Raw genomic sequence first — 21,300 nt, 5'->3', positions numbered from 1 at the left:
CGCACTCTGTCTCTGTCTCAAAAATAAAATAAACATTAAAAACATTAAAAAAATAGATGAATGAGTGTACAAGTTGTGGTATATTCATGCAATAGTATACCACTGATAAAGATGAATGAAAGCACCCAAAGCAATCTACATATTCAATGCAATCCCTATCAAAATAACACCAGCATTCTTCACAGAGCTAGAACAAACAATCCTAAAATATGTATGGAACGAGAAAAGACTGGAATAGCCAAAGCAATTCTTGAAAAAGAAAACCAAAGCTGGAGGCATCACAAACCTGGACTTCAAGCTGTATTACAAAGCTGTAATCATCAAGACAGTATGGTACTGGCACAAAAACAGAGACTCAGATCAGTGAAGCAGAATAGATAACCATAAACGGACCCACAAACATATGGCCAACTAATCTTTGACAAAGCAGGAAAGAATATCCAAAGGAATAAAGACAGTCTCTTCAGCAAATGGTGCTGGGAAAACTGGACAGCAACATGGCAGAAGAATGAACTTGGACCACTTTCTTACATCATACACAAAAATAAATTCAAAATGGATGAAAGACCTGAATGTAAGCCAGGAAGCCATCAAAATCCTTCAGGAGAAAGCAGGCAAGAACCCCTTTCACTTTGGCCACAGCAACTTCTTAACACATCTGCAGAGGCCAGAGAAACAAAGCAAAAATGAACTGTTGGGACCTCATCAAAATAAAAAGCTCCAGCACAGCAAAGGAAACAATCAGCAAAACTAAAAGGCAACCGACAGAATGGGAGAAGATATTTGCAAATGGCATATCAGATAAAGGGTTAGTGTCCAAAATCTATAAAGAACTTATCAAACTCAACACCCAAAAAACAAATAATCCAGTGAAAGAATGGGTAAAATATATGAACAGACACTTCTCCAAAGAAGACATCCAGATGGCCAACCGACACATGAAAAAATGCTCTACATCACTCATCATCCCACAATGATGTATCACCTCACGCCTGTCAGAATACCTAACACTAACAACTCAGGCAACAACAGATGTTGGCGAGGATGCAGAGAAAGAGGATCTCTCTTCACTTTGTTGGTGAGAATGCGAACTGGTGCAGCTACTCTAGAAAACAGGATGGAGGTTTCTCAAAAAATTAAAAATAGAACTACCCTAAGACCTGGCAATTTCACCACTAGTTATTTATCCAAGGAATACAGGTGTGCTGTTTTGAAGGGGCACATGCACCCCGATGTTTACAGCAGCGCTATGGACGATAGCCAAAATATGGAAAGAGCCCAAATGTCCATCGATGGATGAATGGATCAAGAAGACATGGTACATGTATAATGGAATATGACTCGGCAATCAAAAAGAATGAAATCTTGCCATTTGTAACTATGTGGATGGAACTAGAGGGTATTATGCTAAGCGAAATTAGTCAGTCAGAGAAAGACAAATATCATATGACTTCACTCATATGAGGAATTTAAGATACTAAACAGATGAACATAAGGGAACGGAAGCAAAAAGAATATAAAAAACAGGGAGGGGGAAAAAGCGTAAGAGACTCTTAAATGTAGAAAACAAACAGCGGGTTGCTCGAGGGGTTGTGGGAGGGGAGATGAGCTAAATGGGTAAGGGGCCTTAAGGAATCTACTCCTGAAATCATTGTTGCACTCTATGCCAACTAACTTGGCTGCAAACTTAAAAACTAATTAATTAATTACAAAATGAATGAAATCAATAAACACAATATGGATGTATCTCACAATGACTATGCCAAGAAAAAAGAGCCAGACCCCTTCTTAAAAAGAACATATTGTATGATTCCATGTATATAAAAACTCTGGAAAATGAAAACTAATCTCTATCAACAGAATGCGGATCACTTATAGGGGGAGAGGGAAAGAAAGATTTCAAAAAGACATTTAGGGGTATTGGGAACATTCACTATCTTGATTGTGATAATGGTGTCCCAGGTGTATACATCTATCAAATGTGTCAAATTGTACACTTTGTTTTTTTTAAGTTTGTTTGTTTCTTTGTTTGTTTATTTACTTATTTATTTATGAGAAAGCAAGTGTGGGCACAGGAGCAGGGCAGCGGGGCAGGGGCGAGAGGGAGGGGCAGAAAGAGAGGGAGAGATAGAATCCCAAGCAGGCTCTGTGCTGTCAGCGCTAAGCCTGACTCAAGGCTCAAGCCCACAAACCAGGAGATGATGACCTAAGCCAAAATCAAGATTTGGATGCTTAATCAACGGAGCCACCGAGGCGCCCTTAAACTGTATGTTTTAAATATGTGCATTTATATATACATTTGATAAAACTGTAAAAAAACAAAAACACCTGTACACAGGGGCACTTCTGCTTCTGCTCAGGCTGGAGAAAGAGGTTACACAGGGACAGGACAGAGCCTCCTATTTCCCCAGGCCCTCCTCTCTTACCGGCAAATTCCAGGAGCCACTTCAAGAGGGGCAGAAAATGCTCCCTCTCCCAAAGCCCAGGAAAGATCCACTACGTTGTGGAAAAGGTAGAAGCCAAAGTCCTTCTGCTTATGAAGGAAACCAAAAAAACCCTCTTGGACCCGGAATACGGCACCTACATGAACCCTAACGGAGGCGTTAGCCTTAAAAATAAAACCGCTTAATAAAAATTTATTATTAATAAAAATTTATTTATTATTAATACGCTTATTAATAAACAATAAATATTATTAGCAAAAATGGGTTTATTCAGGAATAGCAGAGAATTGCAATCCGGGATAAGCAAGCTACAGCAAACCTACAGGCAACTCTGTGGAACTAGGGAGAGAAACACTGTTTTGTTTTGTTTTTGTTTTTGTTAGAGACAGAATGAGAGAAAGGGGGTGTCGGGAGGGTACATTATAAACAAAAAAGCCATTGGACTTCAAAGTATAGTGGTTTTTCATTGGCTGAGCTGTGACAGTCTCTGGTTGGGGAGGAGGAAAGCCTTTCTTTCTCCTGCTGGATAGTAAAGTATTACCCACTTGCAAGGCCCATTTCTTTCTGTTGGGGTCTGCAATTTACGATGAGTGGTAGGACATGAGAATGTCCCGTTTTAGCTCCTCAACTCCATTCTAACTGAGATTTCCTTTTATTCATTTTCACAGAGGTCAGGTGACACTCCCACCTAAGACTTGCCCTACAGCAAAGGCAGAGTTTGGTGGGAGAGGGGAGGGGGGGCCGATCCACTAAGAAAGCCTTACCCTTGAGTCTTAGCCCAGGCGTACAGGGACAGCTTAAGACTGAGGCTGGACAGGGCTCTGAGAAAGAAGGTAAACATGGAAACTGGTTTTGTGCCTGGCTCGGAAAGAAGTGTCCTTGGCCATGTGCTGGATCTTTATGACATTTTGTCTACTGAGCCATCCTGGATTGGCAAGGTCTGACAAAACTTCTACCCAAACGGTAGGCTCTTGTTTTCTAGCAGGTGATGAGCGGACCCCCATGTTCCAATGTAGAGCTAAAGGCATGTCCATATCTGGCTCTGTTCATTTCCTCCCTCCCCCACCCCACCCCCACACCAACAAAGAGCCAAGTGTTTAATATCAGGACACGGTGATTCACATCCTTCCGCATCAACTCCGTACTCATTTCTCAGGTTGGGGGAGTAGAGTGTAAACTCTCATCTACTTGAAATGCTAGAGGCACTAAGCACATGATCTTTTTCTTCCAAGTGGTTTTTGCATGAAAAGAATGATTATTATTATTATTATTATTGCCTCTGATAAGTTTTGGAATGAGTCATCAGTTGGTAGGTGTTAACCTTTATTCTTTACTGAAAGAAAACACATTTCTGCATCATGAGGTATCCTGAATAGCTGAAAATTGCTTGCGGGAAAAATTGCTACAATGAAACTTTAATAGGCTGCTTAATATGGAGGTTTTTAAAAAATATCCACCCTTATTGTTTATTGAGAGATATTTCTGTAGATTTACCCCCCCCCCCAGAAGAATTTTTGCAAGCACTGCAGAATCATTGTTCCGTTTAGAACTGGTTTCGGTAGTTCCCATAGGAATGGAATATAATAGACACATCGGTGTATTTGTTTTTCTCTCATTACATGTTTCCGTGAAAGGTTTCAGTTATTTTTTTTTCCGAAGGAAATATCAACTTAACGAACCTTTTAGTTAAAGACGTTTCCTAGTCCTGCCTTTGTTTTTTTCTTTTCTTCTACAAAGGAGACGGGTTGCTTGAGTGGAGTGATAAACACCAGTCAGTACTTTCCTTGACAAAATAGTTCCCATTCGCTGAGGTAAACAAGGAAAACTAAAATGAAGGTGGTCACTTAAAGCCAGGGATGAGAGAGTCCTGTTCACCCACCGCAACTCGGCCATGCTTCCTCCCACACTGTGCCGTTAGAAATCAGCCATCACACCCAACAGGCCTCCATTCTTGTCCAGGCCTCCCCAGCAGGCAGCCGCCCCAGTCAGAGTTTGGTTTGAAGTGGAGGGGAGCCCATCTCTCCCCTCTGTCACCATGACCATGAGGAGCATGGGTGTCGGAGTCGGAAAATACGTTGGTTCCACCTCGGTGTTTGCACCTCAGCTACCTCAGGTCAATGAGTGATGGTGACAATGACCAAAACAAAACAAAAAAAAAAGGTTGACATCAGTGAAACACCTGTATGTGCCAGTCTTTATATTAAACACTTTAGGTGATTGATTGATTTTATGAGAGAGAAAAAGCATGCACACGCAAGTGTGGATGAGGGAGGGAGAGTGGAGGGGGGGAGAAGAGGGAGAGAGAAAGAGAGACAGAAAGAGAGAGAGAGGGAGAGGGAATATCAAGCAGGCTCCACTCTCAGCTCCGAACCCAACTTGGGGCTCGATCTCACGACCCTGGGATCATAACCTGAGCTGCAATCGAGTTGGATGCCCAACCGTCTGAGCCACCCAGGCATCCCTTCTAATAAACACTTTATCCGTTTCAATTCTTCTGCTCTTCACCACAAGGTTCTCTAATCTCCCTCTCCCTTCTGATATGAAGGCTTGTAGGGACTGGAGAACTTGGCCACTTCTGATAGTATGGCTTGTAAGTCACCCGATGGCATAATTAGCATTGTATCTGATGCCTTTATGGATATGCACTGACATTCAGAGGTCATCCAGGGAGAAGCTCAGCAACCCAGGACCGTGCGTGGATGTCCATTTGAGAGACAAGAAGGAAAATGGAGCAAATGTCTTCATGCCTCAGCATGAGGTCACCCCAACATTAAGGCCAAATGCACTAGTAGCATCCCTTGTTTTCTGGCAGTGTGAAATCAAGTCCCAAAGTAGGGTGTCTTAAACCTGCAGACCAGTGGGGAGGCGGGTGTCCCTTCCCAGGGAGGTTCCAGAAGGAAAAAGGTGGATCCTGACTCCCATGACATCAGAAACTAGCCTCCCTGAGCCCGAAATCTTCCCTCAGGATGTAAGTTCTATTATCTACATGGGTCCTCTTCCAAAATAAAGCAGGTTCATAAGATAGGAACAAAAACTTGCTCCCTGGAAAACTGATTCGTATTTTTTAACGTAACGGTCAGTCAAGTTGTGCTGCAAGACAAGACGCGGGAGAAGCTCAGAAAGAAGCAAAGTTTATTATACTCACAGGTCTTCGAATCAAGAGACCCTGCGCGTCTGCCTTGCAGAACCACGTGAGAAAGGGATCAGGGTGGTCAGGAGCCAGGAGCCAGAAGCCAGGTGCCGGAGGGGTGCCTAAGCTATAACATCTATTGGGGTTTCCAGGGAAAGGCAAAGCAGGGCAGGAGAAAGGCTTAGAATGGACTAGTTTGGATAATTTCAACAAGCTTTGAGCTGTAGAGGGGATTCCCCAGGCGCTGGTGCCTTGGCCCTGGATGATTTAAATGGAGGAACATTGCCTCATGGGTGTGTGGCAGGTAGAGGAGGTGTGGCTGGGGACTGCTCAGTCTGTAGATCAAAGACGTGCTCCAGTGGAGCCCTTGGTTGTCTCCAGGACTTGCCTGACCCCAAGGGCCAGTGCTTCCCGGCCAGAGAGGTTTTTTTGAAAATCAGAACATCATAGGGGTGTTTGGGTGGCTCAGTCGGTTGAGCTTGGGCGTCGCCCTTTGGCTCCGGTCATGGTCTCGTGGTTTGTGAGTTCGAGCCCTGCGTCGGGCTCTGTGCTGACAGCTCAGAGCCTGGAGGCTGCTTCGGATTCTGTCTCCCTCTCGCTCTGCCCCTCCCTCGCTCACACTCTGTCTCTCTATCAAAAATAAGCATTAAAAATTAAAAAACTCATAATACACAGAAAACAAAGCTATATATATATTTATATTGTGTGTATAATAGTTATATATGTGTATATTTATTTTTATAGGCGTATATATAAAAAATACAAAAGTAAACAGCCCATTGTAAAGGGGCACCTGGTGCCCACACTGCTCGATTCTGCTTCGATGTCTTGGGTTTCCAAATGCGATCACCCTCCGAGCTCATTATCTTGCCTTCTTCACCCCACAGCAGCTGGTGTCGAGTTGGACTGTGAAGTCTCATAAAACTGCTAAATACCCGGAGTTCTGGAACCCGTTCCCAAAATGCTGATTTAGTGTGCTTGCCTAAAGACCTAGAAACCTGAAATGTTAGCAACGGCGCAGACCCCGTGCCAAGGATGCCAGCCCCAGGGACAAGCTCTTCTGTCCCTGGCCGGAGAAATGTACACACACACACACACATTCCCGTGTGGACGCACGCTCACACTTGTACCTGGAAACTTCCGATCCCGCTGGCCTTGGGGAAAACTTCCCCGAGCCTCTCTCCACCCTGGATTAAACCACGGCAATTTCTCACAGCCAATGCCTTTAAAACACAACAACATTCTGGACGGGGGCCATAATCCCAGCGCCTGCCAGCTTCTACTTTTGGCTCGACCGTATGAGATTTGTTACTCTCGAAACGTGGCATTTAATACTCAGAACACAAAACCTGGCAAACGTGTTGATACAGGAAGGGAGGCTGCTTCACATTGCTTCCAGTTCCTGAATCGAAAAGACCAGAATGCACCAGAATGAGAAAGAAATCTAGTCAGTGTCACACTGAGTCCCTAGGAGAAAGGGCGGTCATCCTCTGAAGGGCCTTGACACTGGGCAAGGTTTGTGGCAACCCCACAAACGGAGGACTTGTCACTGAAATGGTGCGGACTTTCAGGCACGTCAGCAGAAAATTGCCCTTTGAATTCCAAATCTCAGTATAACCTGCAAGACAGAGAGGGAGGGAAAATTTAAAAACTCTCTATATTTATTTTTTTTCAACGTTTATTTATTTTTGGGACAGAGAGAGACAGAGCATGAACGGGGGAGGGGCAGAGAGAGAGGGAGACACAGAATCGGAAACAGGCTCCAGGCTCTGAGCCGTCAGCCCAGAGCCCGATGCGGGGCTCGAACTCACGGACCGCGAGATCGTGACCTGGCTGAAGTTGGACGCTTAACCGACTGCGCCACTCAGGCGCCCCAAAAACTCTCTACATTTAAATAGGCTAAAGCGTCAATAGTATGGGCTGAACGGTGGTCCCCAGAAAGGTATGTCCACGTCTCAATCCATAGAACCTAGGAATATTATTTTAGGTGGCCAAAGATGGGATTCATTAAGGATGTTGAGAGGAGAAGCCTATCCTGGAGTACCCAGGCAGGCTCAAACTCCGATGACAAGCGTCCTTGTAAGAATGAGGCAGAGGGAGGTCTGACGAATAGAGGAGAAGTAGAGGGAGGAAGGAGGCAGAGACCCAGGTGATACAACCACAAGCTCAGAATCGCTGGCAGGCGGCAGACACTGGAAAAGCCGAGAAACAGACTCTCCCCAGGGGCCTCTGCAGGGAGCGAGGCCCTGCTCACAACTTGACTACAGCCCAGCGACACCCACCCGTCTCAGACTTTGGACCTCCAGAACTGGAAGCTGACACCTGTGTGTTGTTTAAGCCACATTTGTTACAGCAGCAATAAGTCACTAAGACCCCGAGTAACAAGGAAGTTGCAGGTTTGGAAAGACAGTCTAAGCAGACCAGGTGGGCTTCCAATGCTAACCCAGCCGCAAACTATCTGTGGGACGTTCTGTTTCCTCTAGTGTAGAAAGGGGATAGTAATATTTCGTTCATAGTGTTGTTGCAAAGATCGCATAAGGCAACCGGAAAGTGAGGAATAGTAGACTGAAAATAAATAATAGCTGCCAGTATGAGGCCTAGTTACCAAATGTTGCTGGATAGAGAGATTCTTTACGTTCCCACACGTTTCCGACACTCGGAAGGTGTGTTTGAGGGGCGCCGGGGTGGCTCGGTCAGTTGAGCATCTGACTTTGGCTCAGGTCATGATCTCAGTGTCCATGAGTTTGCGCCCCGCATCGGGCTCGTTGCTGTTAGCACCGAACCCCACTTCAGCTCCTCTGTTCCCACCCCCCTCTGTCCCTCCCCAGCTCACGTTCTCTCTCCCAAAAATGAATAAACATTAAAAAAAGGTGTGTTTGATTTCAAAGAATGCTGTAAGAAGCACAGAGGAAAAGGTACTCTGTTTCCACAACTATGCCCGGTAGAAAGTCCTGGATTGCACAGTGGGAGAAAGCTTATGACATCTCAGGGGGTCTGGCTTCAGAGACCTCTCGGGCTCTGTCAAACAGCAAAGAGGCAAGTCTGTTGTTTTGCATCAAAGAGTGCCAGGAGACTTGCATGGTAATGGGAGTGATGGAGGCAGCAGACAGAAGCAGGCCAAATTTGAGGCAAATGGAAATATGAAAAACTAATGATGGAAAAAGCCACTACATGTGGTGGTCTGATTTGCCTGTTGAAATGCTGATGCTACTGACAGTGTCTGGGGTAGGGCTGGAGGGGGTGGGGTATGGAAAAACCTACTGGGTAGGAAGTGCATGCATTCTTGTCTTTAAAGAAAACACTTCATCACTTGTACCTGTTGTTCTCAAGTAAACAACACTCCAGCTCTTTCAAATGGGCCGCCGTTTGTTAAGCTCAACAAACATTTCAGATATCTGAAATGATGAGCTAATATTAAGAAAACTTCTGCAACCTTCTGGAGCAGCATCCTGAATACTGGGCACTAGGGAATCAAGCCTGAGGAAAAAGACCGGTCAGTGCTCCACACTGACTCACCATCTGTCTCCCTTCTACGTTGCCGCTTCCTGGAAGCTTGGCCCATTGGACTCAAGGGCAGCCTCTGGGCAGACACTGGCATCAGCACACACCTCAGGGAGTGGGGACGTCAGTATTCCCAGGACAAGGCTCCTCAGCCAGTTGAGTGATAGCTCCGTTGTCTGCCCCACTTGTTTTGGTTTGTTGTTGTTGTTGGTTTGGTTTTTGTTTTTTGTTTTTGTTTTGTAGTTCTGTTGTCTTAATCCTTGCTTTGCTTTCTGATGACTGCATTCCTATCTAGTATTTCAACTCTAGTGGCTGAGTTGTGTGTTTTCTTCCCAGATCGCAAGCTCAGTGATCTCGTTTCTCTGGGATCCAGTCCCCAAACTCTCTTTTCTAGGGCCAAATTCTAGCAACCTCCTGGCTAACACCTTGGATGCCGACTGTCCACTTGCTTGGCTTTGGCGCCTAACTGTTCCCCAATTAGCTCCTTTCTCCTGGTAAGTTGGTCGTTTATCCATCCCCATTTTGTTGCACATTAAACCACTGCCATGAAACATGCTAAAATACAAATTATTGTAATTGTATTAGGATCAGAAACATTTTCAGAAGCAAAAACCTCTTGAAAGGTTATGAGCGGACAGCAGTATTTATCAGCTGATAGGGAGCATGAACTTGCTCCTAATTCATGGTTTATTTAATAATGGGAGTTTGGATATGAGATATTTTGGGGTATAGACAACTGCCCCCCCCAAATTAAGTGTGGATGCTACACTGCTGTGGGGGAGTCTGGACAAGAAGAATTCAGACCATAATCCCTGAGAAGTAGAGAGGTGAGGGGTGGGGTGACATAACATGTTGGGGCGTAGGGGAAGTTGCCTTTTCTTCACCAGACAAAGCCTTCCCACTTCCTTTATCAATTGCCATATGTCGCTTTCCTCCTCTCCTTCTCCTATTCTAATATAGAAACTCATAACGTGAAAACTTTATTTGTCTGGGGCACCTGAGTGGTTCAGTCGGTTGAGTGTCTGACTCTTGATTTTGGCTCAGGTCATGATCTCACGGTCGGTGAGATCAGGCCCCACGTCTCGCTGTCAGTGCAGAGCCTGCTTGGGATTTTCTCTCTCTCCCTCTCTCTCTGCCCCTCCCCTGCTGGTGTGTGGTCTCTCTCTCTCTCTCTCTCTCAAAATAAATAAACTTAAAAAAAATCCATTTTCCAGTACATCCCCTTCTAGTCTTTATATTAGAAGTGAATACATATTCTTCACTCATGGTTGATCCACATTCAATTAGAAGCTGTTTCTTTTTGGTTGCAAATAATATGCCTGTAAGGATGGAACTCATGGCTACCTCCATTCTTTCATATTCCCCCACGCTGATTAGCTAGATTATGCCTTCCTTATTAGGTGAGAGATAGCTAGATTTCCAAGGAACTTTGATGAACCACTTTTAAGTCAATTCTTTCTCATTTCAAAATTATGGAGCTCATTTCATTTTGAAATTCAATGCAAAAGTTTACAGTTATCATCACTGAATTTCATCTTGTTAGAGTCAACCTCTCATTTATCACTCAACATTTCTTTGGATCCCAATCTTGAAATCCTGCATGACCTCTGACAGTTTTGTGAAATGCAAATTTGAGAAGCATGTTTTTCATGTTCTCATAAAGTTCTGCCTAGGAAAACATGCGGTGTTGAGAAAAATTACGGAGAAAAGAAAAAAAAAACGATATTCTACATGTCTAGAACATGCTAGAAGTTCCTTGGAGCTGGACTGATGTTTTCATAGAGGAAAGAACAGGTTTTTCCTAATTTTTCATGTGTGCTACCTGATCTTGCTGGAATAAGTTCCTCTTTATTCTTATCCATTTTTCTTATCCATTCTCCAGTTTGCTGGAGAGACTTGTGGTGAATCCCACAAGAGCTCAATGAAACATGGAGGTATTAAAGACCGCAGGTACGCACTTAGATTTTGACAGGATATTTAGGAACTCATACGACGTAGATTTCAGAAACTCTTTTCACCTTCAACTGAGTTCATGAGACTAATCTGTTAAGCAGTTTGGGTTGTTGGGATCATTGTCTAGATTTCCCATTTAGTTTGCCTAGGAAGACATAAAAATGGCATTTCATAGCAGAACAGAAATTGGGAAAGTTCCGTATCTGAGTGATGTCATCTGCTCGTGTGTTTCCCCATGAAATAAACTTCTTTACTGGAGTGTTTGGGGGAGGTATACCATTTGTCAGGCACAAGGCTACAGCAAAATGAAAATTAAGTCATAATCCTTATTTGACTGAGGGAAATCATTTTCTAGCAATGGAGGCAAGCATATAAGTGAACTGTCATAGAACAGAGATGAACCTAGCTTCTGTTGGGAATGACATCTTATAGAAAATGACTCTTCTATTTTGTAGATTCAAAAAAGGTCTACAAGTGGAAGTTCTCACAAAGAGCATGTCTTCTTCCACTGCCATTAGATTCAATAACAGAACGTCCTTTTGAAAGTGCAGCTCGCTACTAACATCCCTCAATTTCCTGAAATACGCTGTCATATTGAAAGCCATCTCCTCATAGTGGTGTCTGTCTGGGTCTTCATGACACGAAAAACACCATCATTTGACTGTTTCGGTTTCACGATGTAAAATAGTTCTATTTGGAAACACTTTTTAAAGCGTCAGTCGAATGATGTAATGCTAGCAAAGCTAAACTTTTTCGTTCAAAGTAGAAACGAGCATCTGAGACAGGAAAACATGATTTGTCCTTCTGGATGGCATTCAGTCTCACACTCTGGTTTCCGACAAGGGAACTAAGAAATCCTCTGCAAGAGAGCATTATTGCTCTGCTGGTCCTATGAAAGCAGCATTGCCACGATCCCGTACGGGAGAGCTTTCACGTGATGGAAAAGCAACGCTCAGATATTTAAAGATGCTCTTTTTTCATCAATTGCCACAGTTACCTCTTTTGGAAGTTTATAATCAAGGCATTTCTATAAATGGAAAACAATTCTCTTGTGAGCCAGCAGGAGTGTATTTCTTTGGCCTATTCACGTGGAATTGAGAATTATATGCAAAAAGTGAAGATATGGAATAATCTTTCTTCTCCTCTTTCCCACTCTACCCTATACCCAGGAATGCTGCTCCTCCTATGCTTTTTTTTTTTTTAATTTTTTTTCAACGTTTTTTATTTATTTTTGGGACAGAGAGAGACAGAGCATGAACGGGGGAGGGGCAGAGAGAGAGAGGGAGACACAGAATCAGAAACAGGCTCCAGGCTCCGAGCCATCAGCCCAGAGCCTGACGCGGGGCTCGAACTCACGGACCGCGAGATCGTGACCTGGCTGAAGTCGGACGCTTAACCGACTGCGCCACCCAGGCGCCCCTCCTCCTATGCTTTAAGGCTAATATTACTCCCAGTACTGGTACTATTACTGCCCTTGAACTTTTACTTCCACAGCAACTACTGATGATGATAATAATCACAGCTAAAACGTTCAACATTTTGTCTTCATAATGATGACCCCATGAGGTTTGATTCTACCACGATCGCCATATTTAAATTGTAAAATGGAGGAAGAGAGAGGTTGAGTAACTTTTCAAAGGTCTAACAGCTTGGAAGTCAGACAGTCAGGAGTCAGCCTAAAGCGCTGGGGCTCCAAAACAAATGCTCTTACCTATCATGATGGCTCTTACCGTCATTCACCTCTGGATGAATCTACCTATTCCAGCTATTACAAATAATTGTATACATTTATTACAGAACTTAAAACGTTTTTAAGACATGTGTTTTAATAAACTCCAAGGCGTTTTCAGAGTGTGCTATTCATAGAAGTTATGTGATAGCTTATTTTGGAAAAATGATGTTACCCTATGAAAAATATTTTTGAGCTTTTTGTTATTTTCTTCTCAAAGTAGCTCAATTAACATTCAATTTATTTTTAGCTTTTTAAGTTTTTATTTTAATTCTAGTTAGTTAACATACAGTGTTCTACCAGTTTCAAGTGTACAATACAGTGACTCATACTTCCATACATCAGCCAGTACTCATTGTGACAGGTGCACTCCTTAATCCCCATCACCTGTTGCACCCATCCCTTACCCCCGTGATTAACATTCAACTTTTCTTCTCTCTGTATTTAATATTTGACCTCCAGAAATATATATTAACCAGTAACCTAGTAACATAATGTTTTTAATATTCTGAAATTATAAAAAGATTCAAAAAGTTTATTATTTTTAAATTTGTCCAGAATATGTATATCTATATATATATATGGGTATAAATTTGCATATTTATTCATGTGTATAGATAGGCCAAGAGAAATAATAAGGATTTATTATTGCCTTTAGGCCCTCAGTCTCATGGAGAAGAGAAGTATATAAAAATATCACCATAATATAATGTATAATTGCAATGCACGATTAACTACATGAAACTTTAGCTTTGTTATTTGTATAATAATGAGAAGAAATCCTTGGAGGGTAAAGAAGTGAATCTTTCTTTTTAAAGCACCATTACATGGTTTCTTTTTTGGGAACTAAGTAGCAATCCATAAATATTTATTGGGTGTTGAATCATCATAATATTAGATTATTTTTCGTTTGTAGTATTTCATGCATCATAAGTATCTTGGTGTTTCCTAAAAGGTGTGATAAGTTTCAGAGACTAAGTAGCAGTTACCGAACCAACTGTCAACTCTAGGAATTGGAAAGTAGGAAAGCGATCGGAGGTTCACAGTATTGTGATTTTATTTAAAAAATGGTGAGTTATAGGTATCCACAACTTTCTCAAAGCCAGAGAGACATCCAATTAAAAGTTATTTCTCATATTCAATATGTAAGTCAACTTAAGTGTTAGCAAAACAGAAAGGACGTATTTCTAATAATGAATAGTCAAAAATTAGTTTAGGGGTAAATATCACATGTTTAGTCTTCCCTTTCTTTCTTGGTCCCAAGAAAGCCAAGGGAGATGCAGTCTTCTTGTAACACTGGGGGATATTTACATTGCACGTAAAACTGGAGATGAGCTTATATTTAACTTGTACTATTTGGGGGTTTTGATCCAGCACACCCAGTGCTAAGGAGTTCTAGAGCAAAATCTAAAACCTCTGCGCTAGCCTTGCTGGGACAGCAGTTGATAATCAAAGTAGAGCTTTTGAAGATGGAACTGGGGTGGTTGAAAAATAAAGCAAATATAATTAATCCCACAAAGTCAGTTCACTTCTCACCATCTTCCACACTGTTTAGATCACAAGGCAAGGTCTTCATTATTTAAGAGATTCAGAACGATAAATTAGTGTTGGTACCAAATGCAGTCTTCAGATTCTGCCATTGACCATAACACCAACAGTTCACAAATGGCATGAGAAAACAGATAATAGGTTTAGGGGTGCCGGGATGGCTCCGTCAGTCAAGCGTCAGCTCAGGTCATGTCTCATGGTTCATGAGTTTGAGCCCCTCATCAAACTCTGTGCTGACAGCGTGGCACCTGCTTGGGATTCTCTGTCTCCCTCTCTCTCTGGCCCTCCCTGACTCAGATATTGTCTCTCTCTCTCCCTCCCTCTCTCTCTCTCTCTCTCTCTCAAAATAAATAAAACTAACCTTAAAAAACATATTCATTATAGACCTGTTACTTCTAAAGAAAAACAAACTATTACCATTGATCGCAGAAAATGCGCAATTATTTTGTGCATTGTCTGGGAATCCAGACTTTTAAACTCGGTGGCTAAAGGCATAGACATAACAAAAAGAGAAACATGGATAAGACCTATATGTTTGACTCTTTGGAAATATCCATTTTTTGCCACTCTTTGACTGATTTTGGAGGCAAGACTAAAGGAAAGAAAATCACGTCCCCTTCAGGTCAGGAAAAGTTATAAAGACACGCCACTTTGAGAGAGAGTAGAGTAGGACATGTGGTGTCCGGAACACCATCTCCACGTTTATTCCCTGAATAAACTACATAAACTAAATAAACTAAATTTCACTGCAGCAGTGCTGTGAGCCACCTGAGGCTTCCCGCTGGCTGAATGTTTAATAACTGCCTCGATGTGACGCTGAACACTCGTGATTGAAGCCTCCATTCCTGAGACAAAGCACCTGATAGTAATCCTTGGTTTGATGATTTCATTGACAGCTAAAATTGACTTCATGCTATTTGCTAGGTCTTGTGTTAACTCTTTTACCTGGATTCTATTATTCATTCTTCTCATCAGTGCTACGAAATAGATCCTATGATCGCTTCGATTTTACCTATCAGGCAGAGAAAGTGACTTTGAGAGGTTCGTAACTTGCCAAAGGTCACAAAGCTCATAAATAATGGAGCAAAGACTCAAACCCAGGTCACTGACTGCAAATTTTGAGGTCTTAACTACAATTTTACATTGGCTTAGGTTATAGGTAGGTCAGCTGGATTCTTGGCATATATATAAAATCAAGATAAAGTGCTGGACCACTATGCATTCCTTGGAAAGGCGGGACTGCAGTGGAGAACTGAAAGGGACTTCAAGGAAATCATTTGACGTAGTTGATAGTTGCCTACTGGACTTTGGAAGACGACCATAAAGACACTCTCAAACACTCATCCTCAAGAAATCTAAAAAGCAAGGAGCTGCTTCTGACGGTTTAAAGGCAGAAATGGAGGACGGAGAGTCATGATTCCCATGGCCACGTGTGTGCATGATGGAGAACTGGCCATCAGAAGAATTTAAAGGAGACTCTGACCAGACGCTCATCCTGCTCAGAGAACACCGGCTCTGGTTCATGGCTTTACTGCACCGCTGAGAAATACTCTGCCTCGCTTTAACTGTCCTCCCTCTCTTATCCCACACTTACTCTACTGAAGGCTAAAAGGAAGGTTCCAGCTATATGTATGGCTAAGAAGCCAGAGTGGAGGACAGAGGGAGGAGGGGGAGGAGAGGAGTGCTAGGTGAGAACAAGAGGCTGGTCATCTCGTCTGCACCTATGTGGGCTTCTCAGACTGAAGTTAATAAAGGGGAGGGTTCACTCTAAGTGAAATGAAGGGTTTTAATTATTGCTATAAATTGAATATCTTTATCCTCCCAAATCTGTATGTTGAAACATGACACCCAATGTGATGGTATTAGAAGTTATGGGCTTTGGAGGGTCATTAGGCCACGAGGGCGGAGCCATCACGAAGGCATTCGTGCCCTCATAAAAAAGAAGTCAAGAGCTTCTCTGCCCTCTGCCATATGAGGACACAGTGAAAATATGACTATCTATGAACCAGAAGGTAGGTCTTCACCAGACCTTGATCTTGGATTTCCCATCCTTCAGAATTAAATTCATATTGTTTATAAGCCACCCAGTTTATGATGCTCTGTTATAGCAGCCCAGATAGACTAAGAACATTATAAACATGGATGAGCATTTTAATTACTACATTAAGACTATGCTGGAATTGGTGGAGGAGGTGCCTGGGTGGCTCAGTCGGTTAAGCATCCAACTCTTGATTCTCTTGATTTCAGCTCAAGTCTCTTGGTTCATGGGATCAAGCCATGTGTTGGGCTCTGCACTGGCAGCACAGAGCCTTCTTGGGATTCTCTCTCTCCCTCTGTCTCTATCCCTTCCCTGCTCACACTTGCTGTCTCTCTCAAAATAAATAAATAAACATTAAAAAAAAATCAGGACTATTCCTGGAACAAAAGCTCACTGGCGGACTTCGCATTATCATAGAGTGGCATAAAAACATATGGGACTTATCCAACCTGCCTTCCAGGGGGTCATAAAGATCCCACTAAGAAGATTTTAAAAGACAGTGAAAACAGAGAGTAAAGTTAGAACTTGCGTTTTATTTTACTTTGGTTTTGCTTCTGCATTGTCAAGGTTGCTCTTTAACAAAGTTAATTTCTATAAAGTATTTGTACTGATGCTCAGCAAATAGTAAGACTGATACGAGTATAAGCTATTATATTAGTGGAATGGTTTTATATTTAATTCCCCAAAGGAACAAAGTTTTTGGAGACCTTTAAAAGCTACCACTAAGAATCGTTTTAGGATAAAGCAACGTACCATCCCGAAATACATTCTGGTATAGTCTCAAGAGTGGATCTGGGGCATTATACTCCAAGTAGGCAGACATAGATGTCTACTAAGGTCTTTTGTGAGTGTTAAGACTGTATCATTCACAACTCACAATGCTGGCTTAGTATTAAGTTAATGTTTGCCCTGAAGAAGACTCTAAAACTGCACGTTATAGATGTCCTCTTTGCTACTTAAGAGTGTTAAGCTAAACTATGTACTGGCTTGTCTCTCCTACCAAACTTGACTAGGCATACGGTTATTGACTTGGTGGGGAGAATGGATTAATGTGGAAAGGTAGGATACACATTGAGAAAGATGTGTTTGCCTTTAAAAACTTTCTTTTATTTATTTCTTTATTTCGAGAGACAGAGGCAGAGGGAGAAAGGGAGGAAGAGAATCCTAAGCAGCCTCTGTACCGTCAGCGCAGAGCCTGACACGAGACTTGATCTCACTAACCGAGAGATCACGACCTGAGCTGAAATCAAGAGTTGGAAACATAACCAACTGAGCCATCCAGGCGCCCCTAAAATATTTCTTAAATAAGAATCTGTAGACGTGTCTTTTAATAAATAGTAAGAGGCAACACAACCTGATGAATTGGCTTGTCTCTCTGACACAAGAGAATGAAGAATGAGAAGTAGAGGACAGGCGGAAGGACAGACACATGAAAGATGAATATTCCTCCATGGAGAAAACAGTATGCACTAAAGGATGAACACAGAACAATTTGGAAAACTAAATATGTGTTAGAAGCCTTCTCTGGTGAGGCAACCAGGGCTGTTGGCTAGTTAGGCAATTGGAGAAGTATATGCAACATACATTCACGATTTCAATTTTTCTTAAATCATGTAAATTTATTCATTCACCAGTCTTTGGTTCTAAGAACAAGGCCTTGTTCTTGATTATGGGAGTGTGCAGTGTATGTTAATTGAACTATCGGATATTCAACTATTGATTGGGTTCATGAAGTGAATTAATTAAATAAAAGATGCTTAGAAGAGTCCCTACTATAGGTAGAAGCAGAAACAATGGTTCCCAGAAAGAAAATTCTCCTATTCTCTACTAAGGGCATTTGATTTCACCCTGAAGTTAACAATCGTGGGAGGTGACAGTGAAGAAGTTTGCAATAGGTAAGATGGCCAAATTGGAATATAAGTGAGAGGTTGATCTGGCAACGATCTAAGAAGTGATTATGTGGGCAGTGCGTCCAGGAGGTATGTTTGGAAGGCAATCCGGGAGAGACACAAAGAGGAAAAGTTACAAGTAAAGCATGGGAAAATAGAATACATGGCAAAAATACAGGAAATATAATTAATGGGAGTCAGCACCAGGTTGCACCGGAGTAGGAGAAAGGCCATTAATAAGATTTGGGTAACTGGGTTTCTAGGAGGTTCTTCACTAGATGTATATGGGGAATGTCTACAGAGGTCCCAACTCAGGGACTGTGGAGGGCAACAACTTTTTTTCTTATGTGTTGAGTTTGAGATAAATGATGAGACATTCAAGTAAAGATGACCTATGACAGGGACGCCTGGCTCAGGTCATGACCTCACGGTTAGTGGGATAAAGCCCTGCATCAGGTTCCATGCTGATGTGTGGAAACTGCTTGGGATTCTCTCTCCCCCTCTCTCTCTCCCCCTCCCCTGCTCACTTGCTCTCTCTCTCTCTCAAAATAAATAAATAAACTTTAAAAATGATGACCAATGACAGATACAGCACACCATGTACCAGGCGTAGGGCAACATGACCAATTTCAGATTTCTATGCAGTGACAAGAGTGAACTTCGGAATATGCTGGCAGTTTTGTCCCAACCAGTTTGACTGAGTACCTAGAAGACAGGAGCCTACAAAGTCTGGGTCTTTCACACCTACAATTGGGTGCTGAGGGGAAGGCAAGCGGCACCAACGGTGTGCCCCCACGTCAAGACTTTTACCTTCTGGGGGCGCCTGGGTGGCTCAGTCGGTTAAGCGGCCAACTTCGGCTCAGGTCATGGTCTCGCGGTCTGTGAGTTCGAGCCCCGCGTCGGGCTCTGTGCTGACAGCTCAGAACCTGGAGCCTGTTTCAGATTCTGTGTCTCCCTCTCTCTGACCTTCCCCCATTCATGCTCTGTCTCTCTCCGTCTCAAAACTAAATAAACATTAAAAATTTTTTTTTTATTTTTAAGACTTTTACCTTCTGAGAGGTAACTGCAATATTAGGAGTAGGACAGTAGCACACATTATAGTCATTGCCTTTGAAAAATGTCTAAAATATTCGCTCTTCCTTAAGGATTTGAGATAATGTGGCATCTCTAAGGAATTCAGAATGATGTTATTTGAGTATCACTCAGATTTGCTGAGTAACCAATCTTTTTGAAGGAATCGGTATCTTAGTGAAAAGAAAAAAATAAAAAATAAAAAAATAAAAAGAAAGAGGGATGAAAGGCATTTCTCCGTGTTGGTGTCATGAAAGAAACCACAAGTTCGGCATAATAGGAGAGTTTAATGCTCCCCCAAGCATCAGAAACTTGAGTTTCCCACAATATCCCTTCAGAAGAAGCCAAGTTAATATGCTCCTGATCAAATAAAAGAGATAAAGCAGTTGCCGAATATTCAAGCTCCTTTTTCTTCTTATTTTCCAACATTCATTTTTTTTTATTCCAACTCCTCCATGTTTCAACATTCATTGAAATACAAAAACTGAAATTAAAAAAACAAAAAAGTCATTTTAAGTCAAGAGAATCTCGTTAAGGATTTGGGGGGAGGTGTTTTACTTTAGTTTGATAATGTCATTGCTGGTTAACCATGAAGAAAGCTCCCAAATTAACTCTGAAGGTAAGAACAAGGGCCGATACATTTTCACAATTAGGAGACTAACTGCTATTGTGTTACGTTGCAATTTTGAAAATCTCTCTGAGTTATTATTCTGTCCTGTCTGGATACCAACTAATTAAGCAAGAACCTTTAGCCCAGCCGAAGTCGCTTCTATACACAAAGAAAAGAGAAGGCAGGAACAAAGGCCCAATTAAATGCTTCTGCGTTCCAATTTCTGTAATTACTTCTAAGGTCAGGATAGATCGCACCTCTTATACCTGTTGTCTATTTATAACGATTTTAAAAATAGACGCCTGTGGCTGACGTTCTTACAAAATAGGCTTCTAAAGTCAGCGGCACACCACAGACCCTTCCAGATGAAAATGAAAGTCAGTCAGCATTGTGTAAAGGACATGATTGATTGTGGGCTCACCTAGATACTTAAAGGCAAAGGCCTGCATAGAAATTCTACATTGACTTTGTAGTTCAAACCCAGGTCCCCTACAGCAGAGCTACTTAAAGTGTGCCCCTTGAACTAGGGCTAGTCCCCATACATTTCTTCCGGGACACTAAGGAGATTAGTGCAACAAGGAGGAGTAAACATTTAGGCACTTCCAGCACAATTTGACAGAGCGATTTTCTGTTTATCAATGCTAACAATTTTTAAAAATCTGGGCCTCCGTGTTGTAGGTCTTTCTCTTTTTCCATTGTTCAAGTGATTTGTTTCTTTCAGATATTTTTTTTAACCTGAGTGTAATTGACACCCAATGTTACATTAGTTTCAGGGGTACACCATAACGATTCAACAATTTTAGATGTTATGCTGTGTTCACCACAAGCCTAGCTACCATCTGTCCCGATACATCACCAGTACAACAGCGCTGACTCTATTCCTTATGCTGTGCCTTTCATTCCCATGACTTATTCGTTCCATGGCTGCAAGCCTGTTATCTCCCACTCCCCTTCGCCCATTTTACCCAACACTCCACTCCCCTCCCCTCTGTCAAGCATCCGTTTGTTCTCTGTATTCACGGGACTGATTCTGCTTTTTGTCTGTTTACTCTTTTGTTTGATTTCGTTTGGTGATTTAGATTCTACTTATGAGTGGAATCATACAGTATTTGTTTGTCTCTTATTTCACTTAGCATAAATACCATCTAGGTCCACCCATGTTGCCTCGGATGGAAAGATCTCATCTTTTATCGCTGCAGAATATTCCATTGTATGTATGTATGTATGTATATGTACATACGTACCACATTTTCCTTATCCATTGGTCTATTGATGAGGGACCCTTAGCTTGCTTTCATATTTTGGCTATTGTAAATAATGTTGCAATAAACATAGGGGTGCATATATCTTTTTTGAAGCAAATAGTTTCATTTGTTCTCAATACAAA

This window comes from Lynx rufus, unplaced genomic scaffold (genome assembly GCF_022079265.1).
Source record: "Lynx rufus isolate CCGP_SWC_20201006 ecotype Redwood Valley unplaced genomic scaffold, mLynRuf1.p SCAF_2, whole genome shotgun sequence".
Taxonomy (NCBI): Eukaryota; Metazoa; Chordata; class Mammalia; order Carnivora; family Felidae; genus Lynx; species Lynx rufus.
The sequence above is the reverse complement of the archived record's forward strand: the minus strand, read 5'-3'. Positions refer to the sequence as shown.